Here is a 17417-nt window from a genome sequence, read left to right as displayed (position 1 = left end):
GAAGACAAAACCAACACAGTGATCTGAAAGCACAGTTCACTCCTGTTCTGCCTTCCATGTCTCTGGTGTGTTCTTTTTCCTTCTTCAAGCAAAGGCAGCTGTGCTGCAGTCAGTTTTGCCATGGCACACTGGTATAGCCCTTGATTTGCTTGGCCCAGGTGAAAAAAACATGTCTTGACTGAGCGTCCCAAGACCTTTCTACACCTCAGGTACCTGGCCTGTTTGTATGGACACTGTTGTGCAGGCTGCCTTCTCTGCCCCAGCTATGCGTGAGAGCTCCAGTGCAGCCAGACATATGCAGTGTCACTCTGGTGTCTGCTTCCTCATGCTAGTAGAAGGAAAGGCAGGCCTTAAAACATGTGGAGTCACTGCAGGTGACCCCACAGCTTGGTCACTTGCAGTAATTATACCTTTGCTTTCTACAGATTTTTTTATTTTTTTCCCTTCACTGTTGATAAAAGTATGGCTAGCTTTCTGCCAGAGGTTTGGAAAACCTCTGGACTTCTCCTTTTCTACTTCTAGTCTGAGTCTTGAGACTTCTGGCAGCACAAACAGCTCAGCCTACAATCCTGCTGCTGCGACTCAAAGGTATGACAGAAAACATTTCATAGCATAGTCATTAAGTGTGTTGCTAGCATCAGGTTTCAACATGTTCAGCATATTGCTCCATCAAAAATGCTGGCATCAGTGGCAGGAGTTGTACCTTGAGGTTGAAAGATGATCTCTAGAGTAGCCATCAGTTCACCATTCTTCTTTCCAAGGCGATCTTTTTTCCATCACATTTTTTTCTGAAAATCTTTGAAGTTTCATCCCCTAACACCTGCAGCAGGGTTTGTGCCATTGACAGAAGACAATTACCATCTAGTCTAGCAACTTCTATTTACATGAAAAGTGCATTCAAATTATGTTAACATCTGATATTTTCTGCAAACCACATATGATGTGAACTGTTTCTGATTCTACTGCAGTAGTCTCTATTGCACTTTTGTCCTCCAGACAAAGACCATTTTTACCTGGTCAGTGAAGGCTGACTCCATGGATGACTCCATGGATGTACCCAAGTCACGAAGGGATGTGTATCTTTATATTGTTTTGAAGCATTATTAAGCTGGTAATAGACTTTCTCTATTATATGCAGTTAATTTTCCTTAGCCACTGAGCACCTTTTACAGACTTAAGCTGCAATGAAATAACAGAGAAATGGATTAAATTTTCCAAGACCACATTTATTACAATCTGTTTATCATAACAGCCAACATTCAGGCAAATTAAATGTTCAGTGGAAGGCAGAGCAATTTCTTTAATCTGTGTAGCTTCAAGCATCACCAGAAGACAATGTTCACAAAGGATAATGATTTTTACATAATGCATTGTGTGCCTTGGGCATGAGAATATACATATGTACCTACGTACTTGCATAGGTTTTCGCATAAGAATGTATCTTGCAGGCTTATATTTTTCCATACCTTAGATTGTGGCTGTGCCTGACTATCAAAATTGCTAGTGACTGTGTCCTTATAGCAATCACAATAAAGCTCTCATAAATAAAAATAAAGAAAGAAAGAAAAAACAATGGTACGCTCTCTGGACACAGTGCTATAAACTGACATGTGGTTGTGTACTTAAAATGGTTGCCACAGCCAGTATGGCATGAGTGGTCCTGATGCCATATCTGCATATATTTATTAAGTTAAGCTATATGACTGATGGTTTTAATGTTTGTTGCATTTGCATATATTCACTTAGTTAATATGCAGAGGACAAAAATCTATCCCCAAGCTTCTGGGCAATAATGGCAATCAGACTGCCTTGGCACTTGAGATTCATCATTGTAGTCCAGCGTCTAAATCAGCACCCCCAGGCTTTGCCCAGCAGTCCCCAATGTTGTTATCCTGCAGACACTTATGGAGTACGTGTGTTAAAAGTTACTTGGTGTGTTTGCCTTTGTCTGTCCCATCGGGGTCAGTCAAGCAAGGGGCCAGCTAAATAAGGAGAATATTTGTTTGATAGGAATGGTATTGCAACAGTCTGAGCAGAAAGGCAATAATCCAAACACACCACTGAAATACTCCAGTAGTAACAATACCTGTCACTGTTTAACCCAGTGTGGTTTCATATCCATAATCCTTAGGTGGAAGCTCTATATTTCCCTCCTTCCACTGCATTATGTTACCTGCTTTTAAAAAAAAAAATAGAGTTTTGTTTATCATAGATAAGGTTTGTCTTGATAACAGCTCTTAGACAAAAGCTTTCATACAGATAGGCTTGCAACTAATGGAAGTGCTGGGACTGTGAAATAAAACTGAGATTATACTAATGGCTTGCAGATAATGATGGAAATTTTGAGGGTAATTCAGAGGTATGAAAGAACAGATTTCTGTTCTGGAATACAAAAGCTGTCTCAATTTGAGTTAACAGAAAGGATCATGCCTTGCAGGCAGTGTCCAGTGAAGAAGGATTTGTGCACAGGACCTTAGGCTGGGACTCAGAACAGCAGGGTTTCTGTCCCAGATCCCTGGCTTGATTTTTGACTGTGTGCCAGTCGTTTAATTTTCTGCGTCTCAGAAATAATGAGCTTTGCTTTCTGTCTGAAACTGCTTGAAAGCTACAGAGGAAAGGTGACTCCCAGCTTCGTCATTAAGGGTATCCCAAATTAAATAGCAGAAGTATTTCTTTATGCTTATAAGATGCATGTCATAAAGATGAGGCTCTTTGATCCTTTGTGTGTACAGTATAAACCACTGACACTCCCAGAGTGGAGAGGTTTATTCAGTAAACCAGTGACAGTGAAAGCCCAGTGACTCAGGGTATGTCTTTAAGTAATTCTCCATAATTTGTATATGTTTATTTCAAACAAATGCTAGCACAATGACATGCAATTATCTAAATATTTCAGAGCATTAGGGATTCTGTATACAGAGTGTACTTCTTTCTCTGTATATAGAGTGTACTTCTCACTCATCAGTTTTAAGCCTGAGATGGAGACAGACATAAACTGTGTAGCAGAACACAAACGTGAGGACTCAGAGTTTTGCTTGACTGCTTGTGAGAACCTAAAACATTGCTGCCCCCAGTTTTCCTTTTTGCCCCTCAGTCAGAATTAACCGCCCTAGAAAGGGGCAGCAGAGCAGGATGTGGGCTCTGTATGCGTGAGGTGTACCTCACGTACTCCGGTCACTCCTAGGACTCCAGTACTGGAATCCCAGCTCAAGCTCCTTGGTCAGTCAGCTGCTAGGTGGCAGGCCCATGCCTGAGGCTTGTGGATAACACTTAATTTACCTCAGAGGGATGGTGACTACTTGGAAGAGATGATTCGTAGAATGTATATAACAGATAGATTTAGGAATTAAAAGAGAAAATGGATGAGTCAACAAGGCATTAAGGCATTAATCAGCTGTGAAGGATACAAAGGCCTGGCACCGAACCAGGTGCTGGAAGTGGGCGCCCCATGACGGGCTGGGGCTCAGCAGGCATTAGCAGCCCAGTGCCAGGGAGGTTTGTCGAAGGACAAGGAGCTGGAGTTACTCCTTCACCCTGGCCCTGGCATTGTACAGGTTTCATTCTAAATGTCCACTCATCAGGATAAGAGGCTGCCCAGGTAGGAAAAGGACTATTTTGGGAGGCTGGGAGAGGAGAAGGGCTCTGCAGCTGGAAACAAGTCTCCCAGAGCATGTTTTGAGCTGGGCTTTTGAGTGAGGCTTTGCAGGTAGTGACTCTTTTTAGCCTAAGTTGTAAGGAGGTGAGAGGGAGCACTCACACCATATTACTTCATTCTTTGATGGAAAAGAAATTTGAAAAAAAAAAAATCTGTCTGTCTAATGGCAGGGCTGTGAAAATTACTTTGCTGATGACCCCAAAACGCCTTTAGAGCCTTTAATGGAAAGCAGGAAAGCATTATGATGATGATTATTATTATTGCTTCAAATTCTGAGAGATAAGTTTACCATTATTTATTATGATTCTTTATGCAAGATAGATCTGAACTTAGATGTAATATTATATACAAGCTTAAATTTCCATGATTAAGGAGTGATGAAGGAATCTGTTTTTTTGTTTTGTTTTGTTTTGTTTTTTGTTTTTCTAACACTATTTTTTCTTAACCTTAGCTTTATTTCAGGTTTTCCAGTCTGTATACTGTTGCTATGCTCAATTCCTTCACACTGCAAATGTTTTAGGTTTGCTGTGAATGGAGAAAGTTTCCCTCATTGCTGACAGAAATACAGTGAGAAAACAAATTAACTCCTGGCAGAGACTACTTTGCTACTCTCCCAAACTGCATTTAAGACTTGAGTTTTCAAGTGGCAGTAGTGAGGAGTAAGCCTGGCAGTCAGTGCTGCCGAGTGAGAATCAACAGGCTGGGGCTCTGGGGATGGGCCTTGGTCTAAAATATCACAAGCTTGGGCTCTCTTGCCTTATTCATTTCCAAAGACATTTAGATTCAGCACATCTCTTGGGTTGTTTCTGTTCTTACATTTGGGTTAAGAACAGGTGTAAAGAAATGCAAAGATGCAGAAATCCTAAAGGAAATAACAGATCTTTTCCAGATCTGTTCAGTTTAATTTGCATTTATAATGAAAAATTAGGCTGCAGAATCTGGATTGGTATTTTATCCAAAGCAAACAGCCTTAAATGGTTCTGAATGAAGGATAAAATCTATCATCACCTGTACTTTTGCTCATCAATTTGTCCATGCCAACAACTGAATCTGTCTCTAAACCTATGTTCTTTCAGCAATTTCACTTTTCAAATCTGCCCTAAAAAACACAGCTCAGCTTCTTTTATTTATTTATTTATTCACTCTCTTTCCCAGGTTGGATGGAGCAAGGAGGGGCAGAAGAGGCCTCCCAGTTCTTCCTCAAGTGGAAGGGAAGAAATTGTCCTGAGTCACAGACTATTCCTGTTCTTTTAAGGTAGGAATAATACGAAATCTTGAAAAGGAAGATCACAGGAAACACAGGCAATCTGAGGAAGTTATTTTCACAGGTAGTCATGGACATTGCACAGTCTTATTGATTGTTTTGCAGTTTCCTCACTATTGACTTCTGAGATCTGGCACACTTGATGTATTGCCCAGCTTTAGTCTCTAGCTAGAAAAATTATGTTGCTACCTTTGGGGGGGGGGGGGGGGGGGGGAAGTCTTCTAACTGGTGAATGTATTTGTTCCCTAGTTTAGATCTTATCATTCTTGAGGACTGGATTTCCCTATGGATTTTGAACAGAGATGAGAACATATCAGTTAAAATATCAGTTAAAGAAAAATATGTTTAGATTTCCTCAAACCAAGTCCTGAAATGCACTTGGGCTTTCTTTGTGCTCTTTTAATGCTATTTATTGTTAGCTGCTCGCAAACATTCTGGTCTGTTGTCAGAACTATTCTTCACAACAAGCTGAAGTAACCATTATAATGCATTTATGGAAAGCACTTCAGGTTCATAAACGATTACCATTTATATGGAAAACCTTATTCTAAGCTTTATCTATATCTTATCAGGGAATGCAACATTACCTGTTAAAATAACGAGCTGTGTTAAACTAACAAAGATGGCTTTGTATTTTGTGTGTGTACATGTGTATATATATTCATATATACAAATGGCCCTGCACAGCCTGCCAGAGAAGAATCATTTGTTGAAATGGTTTAATGATTAATTATGCCAGGCAGAAACATGCGCCCACACACCCTGTCACAACTGCACAGCAAGACACTGCCTTTGAGGAAGCATGGATTTCTTGAACATGTGGTCTGCAATCAACTCAGCTGAATACAAACTTTCCTGAATTTCTGCATTAGAGACAGGGAACATCTCTGTGGAAACTGGTATGCGTGGCAGCCCTTGTTCGAAATGAAGGGGCAATGCCACAGGGGGGAGAAGTGTTTTGTACAAGGCTGCACACAGAAGTGGTGGCAAAGCTAGAAACAGAGCAAGGTCTCTGAACACATAAGTCTGTATGTCATCCTCCATATCACCCTGTCTACCAGGCAGAGAAAGGAGTAGGCTGTGATGGTGGAAGCCAGTGCAGGAAAATCCAACTATCCCTCTGTTCAGAAGAAACTGTCCCGGTTGGCAGAGCCTGCTTGTTCCCTTTACCTAGTTCCCAGCAAGAGAAGTGTTAAACCAACACTGAGAGCCCTCATTCCTCCTGGGATTCAGAATATAACAGCAGATGCCAAGGTTATCTTTGTCCTCTCTTTCCAGTGAGGCTCCAGAGCAAGCACAAACAGAATGTGGCTTTCTTCCCTTTTTCCTATCAATACCAACAAGAACCATATTTCTTTACTGTGATTCCATTTATATTTTGAAGAATAACGGTAGCAGAACTCTCTGGAGACTCTAAAATGGTTTTAAAGTAATTCTGAGTCTTTCAAGGACAAATAAGGGCTGCTAATAGAACAAGTGCAAATCTTTTTTTATAAGCATTCCTAGAAGACAATGCTATCTTTACTCTTCCCGTATCAGCTGGGAGTCTGCAGCATTTACCATACCCAGTGCTGCAGACCACCAGGGTTGAAGACTGTGACACAAAATCCCTGTGTTGTCCAAGATCACCTCATAGGTAAGCCTTTCCAGAGAGCAGCTCCCCTCGTTAGTCTGTGAAAAATTAGTATAAATCACTGTAATCCTGATTTAATAATTTGAAATGATTCGGATGCAAAACCAAGGCAGTGCTGCGTAGTGGATACAAGATGAGATTAGCATTAAGAAAGACTGGGATCACTGCTCCGCTCTGCCACTGGTTTGTTGGCTGGCCATAGTCGTATTGCCACTCTGCCTCAGTTTCTCCATTTGTAAAAATGGAGGCAAGATTGTCTCCTTACCTTTGCTCACCACGGGTGTGGACGGAGGTCTATGATATAGATGAGGTGGATTCTGCCTTTTAATTTGCCTTTTATATTTGGGCCCTCACACTCTGCAGCTTTGTAGTTCACATCATCATTTCCACCCTGCACTTTTCATACAAGACTAAATGGGAGAGGACTCCTTTTTTGATGGAAGCCCATGTGCCTTAGCCAAGATACAAAGTCGACAGAAACAGCAGCGTGATGATGATCCAGGCCCATTCATCCTGACAGCAGAAACAAATGTGTCTCACTTTTGCTCTACCATTTACTCAAGCAGAAAACAAAACAATAGAGATGGGAAAAGGTCTGAAAGAGCTGTCACAGAACAAGTGCACCATGCCAATAATTTGAAGGATTAAGAACCCCGAGCCACATGTACTGAGACAATAGCCAGGGCCATCCTGTTCACTGGGTTCATGGATTAGAGGGATATTTCATATCATTCTGTTTTTCTTTTCAACTCTGATTGAACAAACATAGCCTGCATGCTCATAAATCCCTTGTTAGTAATGCAAAATTCAATACAATTTCCCTTTCACCACACTCTATGATTTTGCCTTTGGAAAATGTTGCAGTTGTTCTGTCTGGATGCCTTCACATAATAAGCATGACTTTGTCTGGTTCAAACAGTGTGATGTCGAAGGGGAGCCCTGAAGAGGGGCCTGGTGTTAGTATACTTCCACTGAGGCCGTGAAGATGAGAGGCTGACCCTAGCTCCATCACTTGATTCGCTTGTCTAAGCTCCTGTCTATTAAGTGGGGCAATTCACCTTCGAGGTGCACTTTTGCTCAGAAAATAGCTATGGAAATGTCATGCTTTGGGATCAGTGCTGTCACCGATTTTGTTTTAAAAATATGTTTGTATTTTTAAATAATAAGATGCATGTTTAAATAGGATGGCATTCTGCTGTGCAAAGTGTATATGGGTTTGAGTCAAGCAGGGATTTTTCTTCCTCTCCAATCACCGCCAGCAAGGTGCTGGCAAGCGGTGTCCCATCCAGTTCCCACTCAGGGCATCCCCCTCCCAGCACTTCTTGGCAGCACTGAGCCTGTTTTTGCAAAGACCTGATGGGTGCCTCCTCCAACATAATCTAGAGGTACAGTTTGGGGAATGTAATGGTCAATCGGGTAAACCCTCATCATCATGAAGATGATCACAGAAGTCTCGCAGACTTCAATGACTTTGGAGTATTTGTGACTGTATATTTATCTGAATATTTATCATTTAGAAGGTACAATGATGTTGCATCTTTTGTGAGAGTACAGAAAAATTCAAGGGAGGTATCACAGCTCCTGCAACCTGAATGCGGACTCAAATGCACTCAGCTGTCTGTTGAATGTTTGTGTTTATATTTTTGTTCAAAAAATCAGAATTTCAGTCTAAAAGGGGGAAAAAGCAAATGTGGTGAAGCCAAAGCCTTCCTAGTAAGAAAGATTCTGATCTTCTTTTGAGTGCTTTTTTTTTCTGTGTTGCACAGTAATCCATTTATCTCTGTTTTCTCATAGCAGCTATTTAGCCATTACATTTATCTTGTTTCGGTGGGGGTATTTAGATTAGCATTAAAATTCCAAAGCACCTGGGTAATGTCTCAAGGTTGCAAGTGTGGGACAGTCATTAAATTAGCACACAGGACAAACCCTTAAAAGAGAGGGATGGATGCCTGTCAGTTGGTATCACTGTGAAGGCCATTAGACGTATTTACAGGCCTTTAACTGAAGTATCAGCAGTGTGAGCAGCCTCCCTGTACTTGTCCTAGAGAGAAACCATTCAAGAGAAAAATAGAGCTCAGTCCTTGCCCTCTGGGGCAGTTTTGCTGAAGATGCACATCATCACGGGGAATATTCATTCAGACTGAGCTGCCTCTGCTAAGCACCTTCAAACACTCAAACTCTATGAAGAAACCTAGTGGGTAGCCTCTTCTCACCAGTAGCTTTGTGATGAAAGATTCACTCCCTCTGCTAACGCAGCACCTCATGGGAAGGACTGAGCTCCCTTCCTAACAGTTGACTGGCCCTGCTATGTACCTGCGTTCATGCTCTTTTCTCTCTGTGTCATCCTAGAAGTGAAATGGCTAGCTGCTAGTAACATAACAGTCAATGACAGGTCTTTAATACAGCAGGGGCACAAGCAGGAAGGCAGGCTTCCTGTTCTTGAGTGGAGTTCAAGGATGGGGCATTTCAGGAGACAAGCTTTTGCAGTTTCCAAAACTCTTAGCAGATGGGCATCTGTAAATTCACCTGCTGACAGCAGTAAGGTGCAAAGCCCTCTCCTGTTACGCAGGAAATGCTGGCTTCTCACAGATAGCCTGAGTATATTTTGGTGGTCTTTTACCTGTATGAACTAAGTAGTGCAGGCTTGTTTTTCTGGGGATGCATTTTTTGAAAGCTGTCTGCTCTAACTTAGGTAGATGTTCAGCAAAGCTTGACAGGTCTTGAAAATTGGGTTGTGTATGTAAGTATGCAGTCATAGTTTGTCCACGGTTTGACTTACAGCAGCCTGCTGCTGGAGGTAGGACATTTGGTGGTCATTCCTCAGATGTCAGTGCTCAGCCTGAGTCCTAACAGACGTGTCTCCTCTGTTCCAGGCAAGAAAGACCATCATTCATGCATGCCTTGTGATGCTGTCATCTCATTTGTACTGATGCAGAAGGTCCATAAAGCAGCTGTGTAATCTTTCTAAGGATTGTAGGAGTGTACACTGACAGTGCAGACACAAGGCCCAGGACTTCTAGCACTGATAGGTGCTAATGAGGTAGAAGGGTATGGCCAGCTTCGCTTTGTGTCCCTCATGTATCTGTCTGATATAAAGACCTGTTGTGCTTAGCACCTGTCTGCCTTCCCCACGCAGGAGCCTGTGACAGGACATTCTATTCTAGATCAGCATTGGCATTCCCAGGACCAGGGACAAGCTAGCAAGCTTACTACTTAAATTGAAGGTCCTTGAGCTGGTCCTTAGAAGCACTGTTTCAAGGCAGGCAAATAACCTTTACAGACCCTGACCAGGTCAAGAGAGATCAATGCTACAACAGTTATCTGGCTTTATGTTGTTCTTGGGCTCTGCCTCTTTTGTATGGAGATGTATACACATGCAAATTCACACATATTTTGCACATCAGCAAATCCCTAAATTGAAAACCAGCGCTTCAGGTGTTAGGTCAACCCTAGGCCTTGGGATTATTCTCACAGACTGCTATCCTCACAATGCAGGGAGTCTTTTGCAGGGGAGAGAGGGGAATCAGTGAATGAAATCTCACTAGTTTTTCTCCTTGATGATATTCAGTACCATGAGGTTTCGCGCCTATGTTGGTTCAATGGTTTTGGCAGGATGCCACAAATTTTATCGCCCTTCTCCCCATTGGGCGAGAGAGAAGTGGACAGGTGTGGCGAGCACTTGCCCCACAAGTTATTTTCTGCCCAAGCTGGATTTCAGATTTGGGATTTCCTGGCTGGCTGTTGTGCTCTGCGATTGCGGTCACGTTCCTCTCTCGTGGGGATTGCGAGAAGCGGAGGGCTGCTCAGCTCGTCGCGGCAAACTTCCGGTCCCCATCTGGAAGGCAGATAGCTTGCCTTTTGTACGGATTCAGCTCCCTGAAATTAAGGAGGTTTTTCCAGCTGTCCTTGAGAGGTTAGTGGGCTTCTGAATGGGGCAAAGTTTGGTGCTGAACTTCCTTTGCATCTTCGGGCAATTGTAGCCAAAATACATTCGATCTTTTCTCAGCTGGACAGATAGATGTCTTCGTCATTTCTTGTGACAATTGCTTTGAATTATTTGGGGATATTTTTGATCCATGGGTAGCAACCAAGTTGAGACAAGATAGATTTCTATGGCTTTCAGCATATTAAAGGTAAAAAGAACTTTGAAGGAGAAAAAGAAAGAAAACAGAATTGTGACTGCTGAAGAAGAGAAAGGGACGCAAGATGTCATGGTAGTCTGGGGAAGATGAAATTCCCTCCGTGTCCACTGCGTTTCCCCCTTACACAAAGGAGCTCCAATCAGACCTAGCGTGGATTGATTCATTTCGGTGTTGTGTGCATGTACTCTGCTCGGGACCGGCTGCCTTGCCCTCACTTTAGGAGAGCACCTAGGCTGATGCTGTGCCTCTGAGCATGAACGAAGCCTAAATGGCAATACCGCTCCCACGGAAGGCAGGGTGAATGGGCAGGGATCTGATAGGGATTTCCCCCCTCTATTTTATTTTTTATTTTTTTTCCTCTCCGGATGAAGCATTCAGCAATGTACCGGTTCTCTCTTCGCCCTTCCTTCACCCCTTCCTCCTTGCCGTGTAACCCACGCTAAACCCAGCGGCGGATGCACCGGAGCCCCCCTCGCCCAGCACCGGTAAGCCCGCGCCTGTCACCCCCAGACCCGCACCCCCGCTGCCCCCCCCCTGCAACAGGTCGCCGAGGGGCTGGGGCCGCACGGGTGGCTCTCCCCCCTCCCCAATTTTCATTTTAAAATTTTAATTAATTTCTTATTTTTCCGACACCCCCCCTCCCGGGTGCTGTGGCAGGGCCCGCTCGGTGCCGCGGGGGGGCGGAGGGGGGGGGGGAGGCGGCGCCCGTCGGCCCCCGCCTGCCGGGGAGAGCCGGGGCCGGGCCGAGCCAAGCCGGGAGAACCGGGGGCCGAGGGAGCCGGGAGCGGGAGAGCCGCCGCCTGGGCTGCCCGGTAAGCACCGCCGGGTGTCGGGCTGGCCGGGGCGGCGGCGGCCGGTGGCTGCCCCGGCTCCGCGCTGGCAATGTCTTTGGCTCCATTTTATTCCGGAGATTATTTATACCCATAAGGACTAGGTGTTCTTTAAAGGGCCACTCTGCTGGGGGTGTCAGCCTCTCTGTGTTGAGGGCTGTAGATGTGTGTGGTCGGCGTTACACCGCGGGTTTTGTGAGCTGTGATTCACGCGTTGTTATGTGCAGGTTAAAGAGATCGCGGGTGCAGAGAAGTAGGTTTGGGAAGGACTTTCTCCTGCTTGAGAACTGAAATGGTATTTTTCTGTCGGTGGGAAGAGGGAGGAGAACATAAGGCTGCTTTTAAAATTAAAGGCAATGCACACGGGCATTTTCTGTGCACCTTCGGACTCAGCAAACTGAGCGAGGCTGGCGTGGGGAGGTTGCGCCTCCTTGTCCCGGGAGAGCTCGGGCCAGGATGTATGCATTACAGTTGTTCATTCATCAGTGCCTGCGGATAATGCAATTACCAAGTCAGCAGCGCATGAGGGCTGCCCTGCGTGTGACACGCTGAGGGTACGGTACCTCGGGAACCCAACACTTGCCATAGTTTGGGTAAAACAGGAGCTGGGAATGAAACCGTTGTGCTTGAGGTAGAGAGGCTGCTGGTTAGCCTTGGTCACCGTCACTTCTGAGGACTTGGATTTTGTGTGCTTCTATGCAGAGATGTAAATACCTTTTGTGATCCGCTCATAAGCAATTCAGGAGCGAAAAAGAATTGGTAGCAGCTTCAGGTAGCCCCAGTGCCTGGTGAATGGTAGATGGGTTAGATGCTTGAGAATTCACAGTGGTTCTAATTAAATCCTGTCACAAAAAGGGCTTCGTTTGGGTCTCTGTTTTCTATTTACATTATCAGATTCTGCAGCCCCGATATGACTACCTCTTTCCTAAGTCATCTTGGAAAGAAAAAAAATCACCAGCATGATTGTCATGGACCTTATTTATTTATTAGGCTATTAGGGTAATGAAGAAAAGCCATGCATGCCCTGCTGTGCAGATCTCATTTCAGCAAAACTGCCTGTGCTCCTGCTGCTACCACATTTGATTTTTAACCAGTGAGTGCCCTGTGCTTGTGGCAGTGCCGCAGCTGCTGCGCCTCCACGCGTGGCTACTGATTGCAGCCCCCTAGTCAAGGGGATCGGAGTGGAGCCCACAAGATGCTGGTTGGGGGTTGTTCTAAAATCAATGTGCTCTTCACTCTTCCACCCAAAGAGCAATGTTTGCTTGCTTGCAGTTTCAGCTTCTTTATTCTGCCTAGTACTGCTGTTCATGCCGCTATTTCAGGGCGAAATCTGGTCCATTAGTATTTTGTTTTTATGAATTGTGCCACTGAAAGAGTGCTCTCTTTTGTATCTGTTACTGCTGTACCACAAAAAGGAAGTGTTTGTCCTGGACAGCTTCTCTACCAGGAAGGTACCGGGAAGGCAAGGGGACGCTTAGCTTGCTCAAGGTTACTAGAAGAGGTAGGTACTGTCTCTTGAGTTGTAGGGACTGGACCATGTTGGTTCCGCTGCATATATGAACATACAGAAAACATACATATGTGTCACATTAGTGTCCCTGTTGACTCTCATTTCTTCTATGTTCCCTTTTCTGGTGCAGTAAGTATACTTATTACCTTAAAATGAGAATAGTATTTTTAAAGATAATTCCGTTCTGTAAAGCCAATTATATTGATAATATTATAAAAAGACAGAAGTAGTTATATTTAGGCAGTCAAAACACAGTGATTGTGCCTTCTTTGCAGTGTATCAGATTTATTGCAAACATAAACACACACAAACACACAAGCTCATGCCTAGCCTGACGACGAGAAGAAAGAAACAGTACCCAGTAAATTGCACATGCCCAGAAGGCTAACCTAAAAGTCAAGAAGGTAAGAATTGTGTTTTCTCTGTGAATGCTATTTGCAGCTTCCTTTTTCTTCAACACATAGGCGACTCAGAGAGTACAAATGTGAAGATTCCTCCAGAGGAAGGTCATGTGATGAGCAGGTCTCTTCTTGTGTTTTCCGTATGTAGGGGAGGGAAAATATCTGGGGGGAGTGAGGAAGAAGGAGAGCTCAGGAAAACTTCGAACCACCTTGCAAACGTGGAGTGGCTGAGTTTACTGATTTTGCAGAGGTTGAATCTGGAGGAAAACCAGGAATGTTAAACCTTTGTGCAAGTTACATGTTCCGTGTTTAAGAATGTGCTCTGCATATGTGTGCTAGGGTGCATGCATGTGTGTGCACGCGCACAGGTCTCTATTAAGAGATGGCAGCAGATTTTGGTCACAGAACGTATTTATTCTGATTTGTTGCTATATCCAGTGTGATAATCAATTGATGAAACTAATAAAAAATTCTCTGTCTCAATGGCATCCTGCAGCAGAGAGCTACACCAGTTAATTGCCTGTGCCTGTATGTTTCATGGGTGTTTTTTGAGTTTTCTGGTTCTTAACTTCACTAAATGCCACTTTGTTCAGTTACAGAATAGGGCAGACAGGGAGACCAAAGCAGTGCTGTTGATGTTTTTATTTATTTTGTTTGAGCAAAGTCTATGGTATATGTCTCCTAAGATGGATGAACAGTCATGAGTCCTTTACAATGAGCCAGAGAGGTTCTGTTGGTCTAATCCTGAAGTCTTCAATCCCCTCCATAATCCCATTAACTTCTGTGGAGCTATATATGTGAATGAGCATTATGGAATTAGGTTGTACAGTATGTGTCATTTCTGGTGCAAGTGCTAAGACAGGGTCAGCACTTTCGTTGCTAAGCCTAATTTATGTCATAGCAGAGACTACCCGAAGAGTTGTAGAAAATGCTTGCACCTCTAAAAGTGAACAAGAAGTTTTCAACAGAGAAGTTTGTTTGTTTGTTTGTTTTGTGAGATTTTTTGTTTTGGATTTATCTCCCTCTGGGAAATACACTGGCAGAAGGATAACGTCCAGTGTTCCAGTGTGCTTTGATTTTTTTTTTTTTAATTGAAACCTTTGAAGTTCTTAGCCATGGGTAGGTTATTTTATTCATTGCTCTTATTGTGCAAAAGAATATGCTAAGGCTTTTTCTTGCTGCTCAAGATTTCTGAAGTAGGAGCCTAACAAAAGACTGAGTTTTCAACAATGCTGAGTATCCAGATGCTTCCCTTCACATCTTTTGTTTTCCTTGAGTGATTAGCACTTCTATATACCTAAATAGGCATTTACGAACCTGACCTTCAGCTTCAGTGTGATTTCAGCCTCATTTCCTGTGCAGACCCTATTCCTGTACTGCTACCCTTCTCCATGCAGGTTTTGGTCTGACTTGGTATTGGGATCAGCTAGTGGAGAGGGTTCAGGAAATGATTGTGCCATGTCTTCAGTCTCAGCTGAGACAGCACTTATCCAACCAAGCATGGAAGTAAAGGCAAAGGTGCTACTGGAGATGTCATTCAAAGAAGGTGTTGCACTACCACACACGCTCTGGTTCCTCAGAACTCCACTGTTCTTTCTGCATGAGAATTGGTCTCTGCCAAACTGCGGCATGAGTAGTGGTGACCAGCCATGCTGCAATAACACTGCTAACTAGGTGCAGTTATGCCTCACTCTGCTTGTTGCATATTGTTGCTGAATGTTGCTAAAACAGACACTATGTGCCATCCCACAGATAAACGCTATTTAAAAACTGGAAGGAGTAATACCTTTATATATACCTTCTCATGGTCTCACTAAGAAGTCATGAAGCATGATTAAATAATTTTGGATCCCTGTGTCATAGATGCTGTTCATTGGAATGTGTTTAGAAAAACAAATAGTATTAGATGAGAATTATTAGGTAGAAGAACTGGTTTAGTGATGTGCTTTTCCAATCAGAAACTTCATATCTAAATTTGGGGTGTAAACGCCTACATGTCAGCCAGTGTCTTATTCTCTCTCTCTTTTTCTTTTTCACACCTGTCCAATGTATACAACGTAAATCTGGGTGTTTGGATTTCTTACCCATTCACAATAAGAGGAAACAATCTGGATTGATTTTCAAGTATTTTTGTCTCGTATCCTGCATGCAGCCCCTCAAGCATTACAGAGTAGCACTAAATCTGTTTATCTACAGATGTCAGCATAGGCAGGCAACTTTGCCACCATTTTACAGCTGAGAAAAATGAGATGTGGAGAGAAGAAGCAATTTCTACAAGAAATTATATTTTATATCCACAGCCTATCTTGTAATAATTTATTGATGTTTGCCCTCTTAAAAAACAATGCAAACTTTGAAGTGAGTAGCCTTATCTTAGAAAGCAAACTGTTGCTAAAATTATTCTTTGTTAGGATGACTACTGAAATAATTCCACTTCCTCTTACCCTGAGAACCAGGAGAAAACTACTCAGTGCTCTAATGGCTGGGATCTGCAATGTCTGTATCAAAATGAGTAAACAGGAAACACAGCAGCATGCATGAAAACAGTTTGCCTACAGGTTTGATTTATAGCTATTCTGGTCTTTCAAAGAATTGATTGTTTACATAATATCAATGAAATATACCCTAAGACCAGGAGGCTCTTCTGGTCTTGAATAAACACAGTGGCACTCATTCACACAAACAGTAGAAGTTACCTTTCCTTAAATCAAAAGGAGCACAATTAAGCTGAAAGTAACTGTGTGGAAAGGGAGACTCATAAAAGAATGCGAGTCCATTTTTCTTTGTTTCTATGTTTGTATTGATCCTAGCATATAAAGATCAGAAGTAGCAGTTGTTATTATGGGTTTTGTGATTTCAGCCCACTTTCCAGAGCCCACAACATTGCTGTTACAAAGATCAGCAGTGGTGCCCTCACAGGAAGGCCAAGCCAAGGTCCTCACAGTCAAATGCCCTTTGCAATCATAGCCATGGCTCTTCCAGATCACACAGGGCCAGATGGTCATGTGAGACCCTAGGAGGGGAAGAGGCCAGATTTAGGGACTGTCCGCTTGGAATTTTGCCCAGCTGTGTCAATAGCAGCAGTGACATGAAAGGTAGCCTTAGCCCTCGCTTAGTTCAGCTCAAGTCCATAGTTCAGAAAAGCTGAAAAATAGCTATGATCCCTGTGTTGGAACAGAATCTGGTATGATGTGATGTCAGATTATAGCTATTATTATCCCAAAAATATTCAGATCAACTCATCCGAGAGTTTATACAGTATTTATGGTAGATCATGATACATTCAAAAAAACTGTCCCAGTCTAGGAAAATTTATAGGTATTATATGGCTGGTGTTATTTAAACAAAGGGTAGTACTTGATCATGCCAGGTCTGTTGTGCTCAATAGACAACTGTTTCCTACTCTTTATGTTCTTTTTTGCAGTATGCTCTGAGCTAAGTACTGTGATAAACTACTTGCAAGTAGTTCTTCATATAAGTTGTCTTTGCAGCGGTGGTATTTGTAACTCTAATTTATGATTTTGTAGAATTTTGTGGAGGAAAGTGTTGCTCTTACAAATAGTTGCTTTTCTAAAATAATGGTTGGAATTTATTTGCACACGAACTACCTCCTATCCTTGTGGAAAGTCATTCTTGTGTTTAGGGGCAAGCCCGTCACCAAACAGAGGCTGGACTGAGGGAGCAGCCAGTCATGCAGTACTGAGCTCCACAAGCATGTAGTGGATTTTGAAGTGTGGCTGGCTGTCTTTTGCTTAACTCCTCACTGAGGCTTGTTTGGTCATCATAAGAGGCACCCAGCCAGAGCTAGGTAAAGGGTGGAAAAGCCAGGAAGACTAATGTGATCTGCCCGTATCCACATTGTATGTTGGAGAATGACCCAGGTCCCAGATGCTGGGTAGCCCACCAGCACCTGGGATCTGACATAATGCTGTCTCTTGCAAAGTCTGAATTCAGTGTGAGCTCAGGCTGCTTAAAAATCCTA

General features: G+C 43.2%; 1 long non-coding RNA gene across 1 annotated transcript in view; it reads left to right on the top strand.

Moving 5' to 3' along the window:
• The window catches only part of LOC106030057 (uncharacterized), a 105018-nt gene that overhangs the window by 52598 nt on the left and 35003 nt on the right, over positions 1 to 17417 (top strand). The window contains exon 11 of the long non-coding RNA XR_010832740.1: positions 4811 to 4910. This is a non-coding gene — a long non-coding RNA (uncharacterized lncRNA). The remainder of the gene's footprint in view (positions 1 to 4810; positions 4911 to 17417) is intronic.

This window comes from Anser cygnoides, chromosome 7, assembly GCF_040182565.1.
Source record: "Anser cygnoides isolate HZ-2024a breed goose chromosome 7, Taihu_goose_T2T_genome, whole genome shotgun sequence".
Classification (NCBI taxonomy): domain Eukaryota; kingdom Metazoa; phylum Chordata; class Aves; order Anseriformes; family Anatidae; genus Anser; species Anser cygnoides.
This window is presented reverse-complemented; position numbering and strand designations above follow the sequence as displayed.